Raw genomic sequence first — 6,000 nt, 5'->3', positions numbered from 1 at the left:
AAAGATTCCTCCCACCTGATAATATAATTTCTATAGGGTCAGTGATATTTTACATTTGTCCCAGGCTTTGTCGCTCATTTTAAAATTGGCGTAAATAGTAATTACCATAGAATTGACATAAATGACTCAGTGTATGCACCCCTGTTTAAATCTCTGTAGCCACTCTCATCTAGTTAATTTTCTTCAAAACATTCAACTGATTAACAAATCATTGTTATTTCAAAACTCATCTTGGGATGAAGAGCTTTCCTCAATAATTCCCTAAAGCCTCCCCTAATGAACATCTTATCTTTGATGTCATACCAGTATTTGTTTATATCCTTGCCACATAAAACTCTCTTATTTTTTTCTTATTATTTCGTTGCTGTTCTTGTTATATTTCCTAAAGATATGATAAACTACTACAATTAGTAGGAGTTCAGAAACAAGCAGTTACTTGAGGGTATATACAATGACATTTTAGGAAGGGAATGGGGTGCCCAGAAATTTCGAGCCCTCAGAATTTCAAACTTATACCACTCTATACTTTTCCTTTGTATTCTAATAATTCTTCTACAGCCATAGTCATCAGCCCTTAAAAATAATATGTATATTTTTGTGTCTGCCATGACAAATATTGAAGAAAATGGTGCTCCCTAAGCAATGAACCAAGTGTAGTTTGACATGAAGGCCCATTTCTAAGACCACAGAATGAATCTGTTCTTTTCAGTTGTGACTAGATCATCATGAATATTTTAACCTTCTGTTAACATATATTTAGAACTTGTAATAATTTTCTATAATACATTTAATATACAATTTCAAGAACTTAACTGCCAGAAAGCTTGAAAATTCTTCTGAATAAATCCTAAATTTATTAAGCTTTCAGTGACTCTCAAAGCTTCCTTCAGTAACTGTTCTAGTGTTAATATTTTGTTACTTCCTTCATGTCTTATGTTTTTCCAGTAAGTGGATTGTTTCAAAAATAAAGTGCATACCATCATTTCCTAGTTCTGTACATTTTACACATTCTGTTCAATTCAACTGAACTGTCTTTCAATCCTATCTCTACCTAAAAAACCCTCCTGTTTTTCAAAGACCCAACATAAATGCTATCTTTTTTATGATGTCTTCTATGTTCTTAAGTCTTGTATATTGTGGCATTTATCATGCCCTATCCTGTTTTGCAGGTAATTGTGATAGCGGTAAGTTCCCATAGGGCAGGGTCCACATTTTAATTGTCATTTTCTTGTAAATCTCAACAGGATATAGTAGAGAAAATACCTTGTACGAAGTTAGCAATCAACAAATTAATAGAACTAATTTTCCAATGTAAATGTATTTAAATAAAGATTATCTGCTAGGTAGTATGGTTCTCCTTTTACTCATTCTTTAATTCACTAATGTTGACTGACCATTGGTTATATGCCAGGCAATAAGTATGTAGTGGCAAGCCAAACATTGCATCTCTGCTCACAAAATTTATAATCTAGTGTTATAATGTAGTGTAATATAAAAAGCATTGGACAGGGTATCACCTGGATTCAAGTTTGAGCCCTGTTCTTCATTAGCTAGGAAAAGTTGGGCAGTTGATGTACTCTGTCTGGATCTCATTTTCCACTGTGGTTTAGATTTGATGTTCTTTACCATCCTTTATGGCTCAAAAAAATTATAATTTGACTCTAGAAAAACATATTTGGGTGGATGCAACTTGTTCAATACTATGTATATTAATATCAATCTTTTTTTTTTCTTTTGAGAACTAAATCGCTTCCTCTCTGTGTAGAACAGTACCAGTCCATGGCTTGGGAGTTGGGGACCCCTGAAATGGTGCCACTACTATTTAACTGAATGGAAAAACATTATACCTTACATTAAGCATTACATCTTTTTGAATTATCTCTTTATTACATAATTATTTGTAATAATAGATGGCAACAATTTATGTGCCAAGTTCAAAACGGACTTTAGTAGAAAAATTCAAGAATATTTGTGTGTGTGCGTGTGTGCACACACACACACACACACACACAGTAGAAACCAAACAGAAATTAAAATAAAATACAAGTAGTCTTTTGAGATAGAGATGATTTTCATGACCCTATGTAAAAACAAACTTGACATATTATAGTTGCAATAAAGATAAGACCAGTAGAGAGCACTGCATACACTGATTTTTAAAATACTCGTTTGAATACTAAGAACATTTAATGAGAAAATATTTCTCATTTTAAATTTTACTAGATTTTCTCCAATTAGTGACTTGTTGTATTATTTGAAAAATAAAATACTTAAACATCTCCCTGTGTTTTTATCGTGTTCATATTTTGTTTGGTGGAAATAAAATATTCAATACAACAAATATCTAAAAGTGAATATTTTTAGATTTTTAATTTTAACTTGCTTTAGACGTATATATTGCTAGCTTCTTTGATGAAAAACATGATAATCATCATTGACTTACTGGACTGCTGGATGGTGTATTATACCACATATTTTAAAAATAGAAATGGTCATCAGCCTATGGCAACAATTTTTTTTTAAAATCACTTTGGCCTTTTAGGTTTTAGAAACTCAATTACATATAACATATCTATAGAAAAGAGATTTCAATTGGTATATGACAGAATGCATACAATGAGGCAGAAATAAGAGTCTCAAGTATTATAACCTGGAAGCATATCATTGAAAATGGCCACATTAGCACTTGATTATACAAAAGTACAAGGCCATAACTGAATAGAATTCATGATCATAAAGATAATATAAACAAGAAAGATTTTCATTTGTAGCAGTTTGAGATAGCAAAAACCTATAAACCACCTGAAAGTACACCTATAAGAGGTTATTTTGATGAAATACTATGATGTAGTTAAGAAGGATTACATAATCTATATGTATTGATATGCAAATATCACTAGAAAAAAAGAATCAATTGTAAAATATGGTGTATAGTAATGCTATGAGTTTTTTAAAAAATATGTGCACAAGTGTGTATGTGTGCATGAGTGTATATACATATGATTTCTGGAAGAACATGCCAAGAAAAATCCTTCTTAACACTGATTACTTGTGGTGAGTGAATGGGCTTTTATAACATCCTTTGATAATTATTTTCCATATGCATTGTCTTACACTTAAAATTTCAAAACATGTCTTTGTTGAAATAGGAATATACAAATTATATAAAAAGATTTAATAGATTAATTTACTAGCTTGTCTTAGATAGAAATGAAATTTGCTTACTCATTCCGTTTATTTGAGATTGCTTTGATTTGGAGTCCAGACATAAATATTTGTTAGGCTTCATTTGCCACTACTCAGGTATGCAAAATTCCAAGTGATAGGAACCTGAAGATATTCAGAGTTAAAACCATCCTCTTTTGTCTCAGTTTTTCTCATTTTAGTTAAATCCTCAAGAGTCCAAAATAAAGCCATAATTGGATTTATTACTGTGAGTAAATGCTTTAAGCAAGAAGTAAAATTAAGAAATCTTCAAAAGAGCAAACTTCTCAGAGACACTGTATTTCAGGAAACAGATGTACCTTGCATAACTACAGACTTCGGAAATGGCTTAATAAGATTATAAGTATCAGAATGGTCCACCTACATGGGCAAGGTGTAAAGAGTTCATCCGGGACCAGAAAGGCAGAGAACTCAAAGAAGCTGAGAGTGAGGACCCTTGTTTAGCAGAGCATAATGTGATCCCACTGCTAAGTTTTAAGAAAAAGATAATTTATGCTTCAGCTTGGGTCCAGGCGATCATATTTAAATGTAAACCAATTTAAATCTTAATTAGAGAATTGGGAGATAAAAATAAAAGTTTGGAATTCTCTTCTGAATGTGCTATCCATGCTAATGTTGCATTTTGCTCTTAAAGTTACTAATTATTGACCTGTGTGTCCCTCAGCAGACCTAGACTAAATTCTTTAACCTCAATTCCTGTACCGTGTCACAATCTGGGAAGAACTTGAAGATGGCCTTTTAATCTTTTTTTCTCCCTAATATCTTTAATTAATTCCATAGTACTAGAATTAGAGAGAAACAAATAAGTTCAGCTGGTTTTAAAAAAATAAAAGTCAGGAAATGAGGTAATTTTCAAGAAAAATTCATTTAACAAAATATGGTTTAAATATTTTAAATGAAGCTAAAGCCCCAAACAAACAAGCCTTGACTATCATTAGTGTTTTTTTCAAGGATCAAGGTAACAGAATTCTCACTTCAGCATGGTAAGATTCTCTAGCAACAGAGACACCAAATTATAATGATCATGTCCCTCCTTTTTCTTTAGTTTCTCAAGAAATTCCTTTGAAGATCCTGGTTCAATTGGTTAACACTCTTTTGATTCAAAATTGCAAACAGGAGCTTTCTGTTCAAAGGTTTAACATTTTATTATCAACATGCAGGAAAAAAACGTCTCCAAGTGTTTTGTCTGAATGTGAAGGTAAACTGCTTCTAGGAAGCCTTCACAGCTCCTTTTCTTTCCATATACTTTTAACACATACAAATTTATTACATCGCTTATTCTTGTCGATACATCATTTTGTATTTAATTCTATGCGTTTTCATTGATACTTACATTTCCTTTCCAAATATTTTATAAACTCCTCAAAAAAACCCATGAATTTCTTCTACTTTTAACTCCATCCCAGGTCCAGCATCTTAGTCAGTACTTCACCAAATACACTGTAGATTTGTTATTTTACAAAATTTTCTATCAAGTATGATGTGACATGTTTTCTGACCATTTTAAAGTAGCCTCCTCTCCTGCTGCATATTTCATCACAACTTTCTATTTGCTTTTCTTTGTGGACTTTGCGGTATGCTGATGAATATTTAACAAATGGATTACTAGAGGAAAAATAAGAAAACTTCAATATATAGCATTTTGTCAATACCCATGGTGTAAATACTCCCACCACGGCCAATCTAAAGATATCGACATGATGTCATTGAAAGTGATGTTGGGCCAAGATGCACATAATTGGGTCTTGAATAACAGTGTGAACAGGTTTCAGCATATCACTGTTGTGGTCTTTACTACTACCTAAGGTTATCTGGTGTATTGTTTACTTATATCTGTATTGTTTATTTGTATGTCTCCCATCATAAAAACTAAGTTCTATAAGGAAAGGCACTTTTTCTATGTCTATCATGGAATCTTTCCAGAAGAGTGCCTGGTATACAGCAGGTGCATGATAAACATTTGTTGAATAAAAGCATAATTTTGGACTCACAATTTAATGTATTAAAATTTTTAAGGTGAAATGGTAATAGAAATATTTTTAAAGCCATTAAAGGTTGTCAGTTCTAAAAGTCTGGAAAATCTCCTGAGTAGATGTGAGAAAAAGACGAGTTTAGTATCACTTTAAAAAATCATTTTATTTTGCCTCTCTTGTATCTCTTAGGGTTTCCTGATGGTGTCTGTCAATATGAGGTTGGGATGCATTAAAAAAAATATATATATAAGCTTTGAATTTAATTTTTATTATAAAAAGATCTAACTTCCAACTGTGAAAGTAGAAAAAATATTCATTTCAATATGAAACAAAAACATCATTTTATATTCTATGAGTTAAATAGGCATAAATAAAACACCTTAGTACCAGAAAGACTTTGCACTTATTATATGTGCTATTGCCCATGGCAGAATCAAAGTTAATTATGATACTTAACAATTTGCATGATAACTGATAGTGTGAAATAATGCAAATAAAATCCTACAACTGAGGAAAAATTATTCAGATTCCAAATTTTCTTCTCTCAGTTATTTTCTATTTCTTTTGAAAAGAATAAAAAAATTAGAATTGACTTCTAATATTTTTATTTCATCTTTAATTTTCTAATGTCCAACGCAGACTTAGTAACTCTTCATTTCATTCTAATGTTAGTAATTCTTAACGTAGGTGCTACAACATGATTTTTTTCCTTAGTCCACATTGTATTTGTACATTTCAATGTATGATGGGTACAGACTAAGCCATGAAAAGGTTATTATATTTCTGTTAATTATATCTTTCA

This window comes from Pteropus alecto, unplaced genomic scaffold, assembly GCF_000325575.1.
Source record: "Pteropus alecto unplaced genomic scaffold, ASM32557v1 scaffold76, whole genome shotgun sequence".
Taxonomy (NCBI): domain Eukaryota; kingdom Metazoa; phylum Chordata; class Mammalia; order Chiroptera; family Pteropodidae; genus Pteropus; species Pteropus alecto.
The sequence above is the reverse complement of the archived record's forward strand: the minus strand, read 5'-3'. Positions refer to the sequence as shown.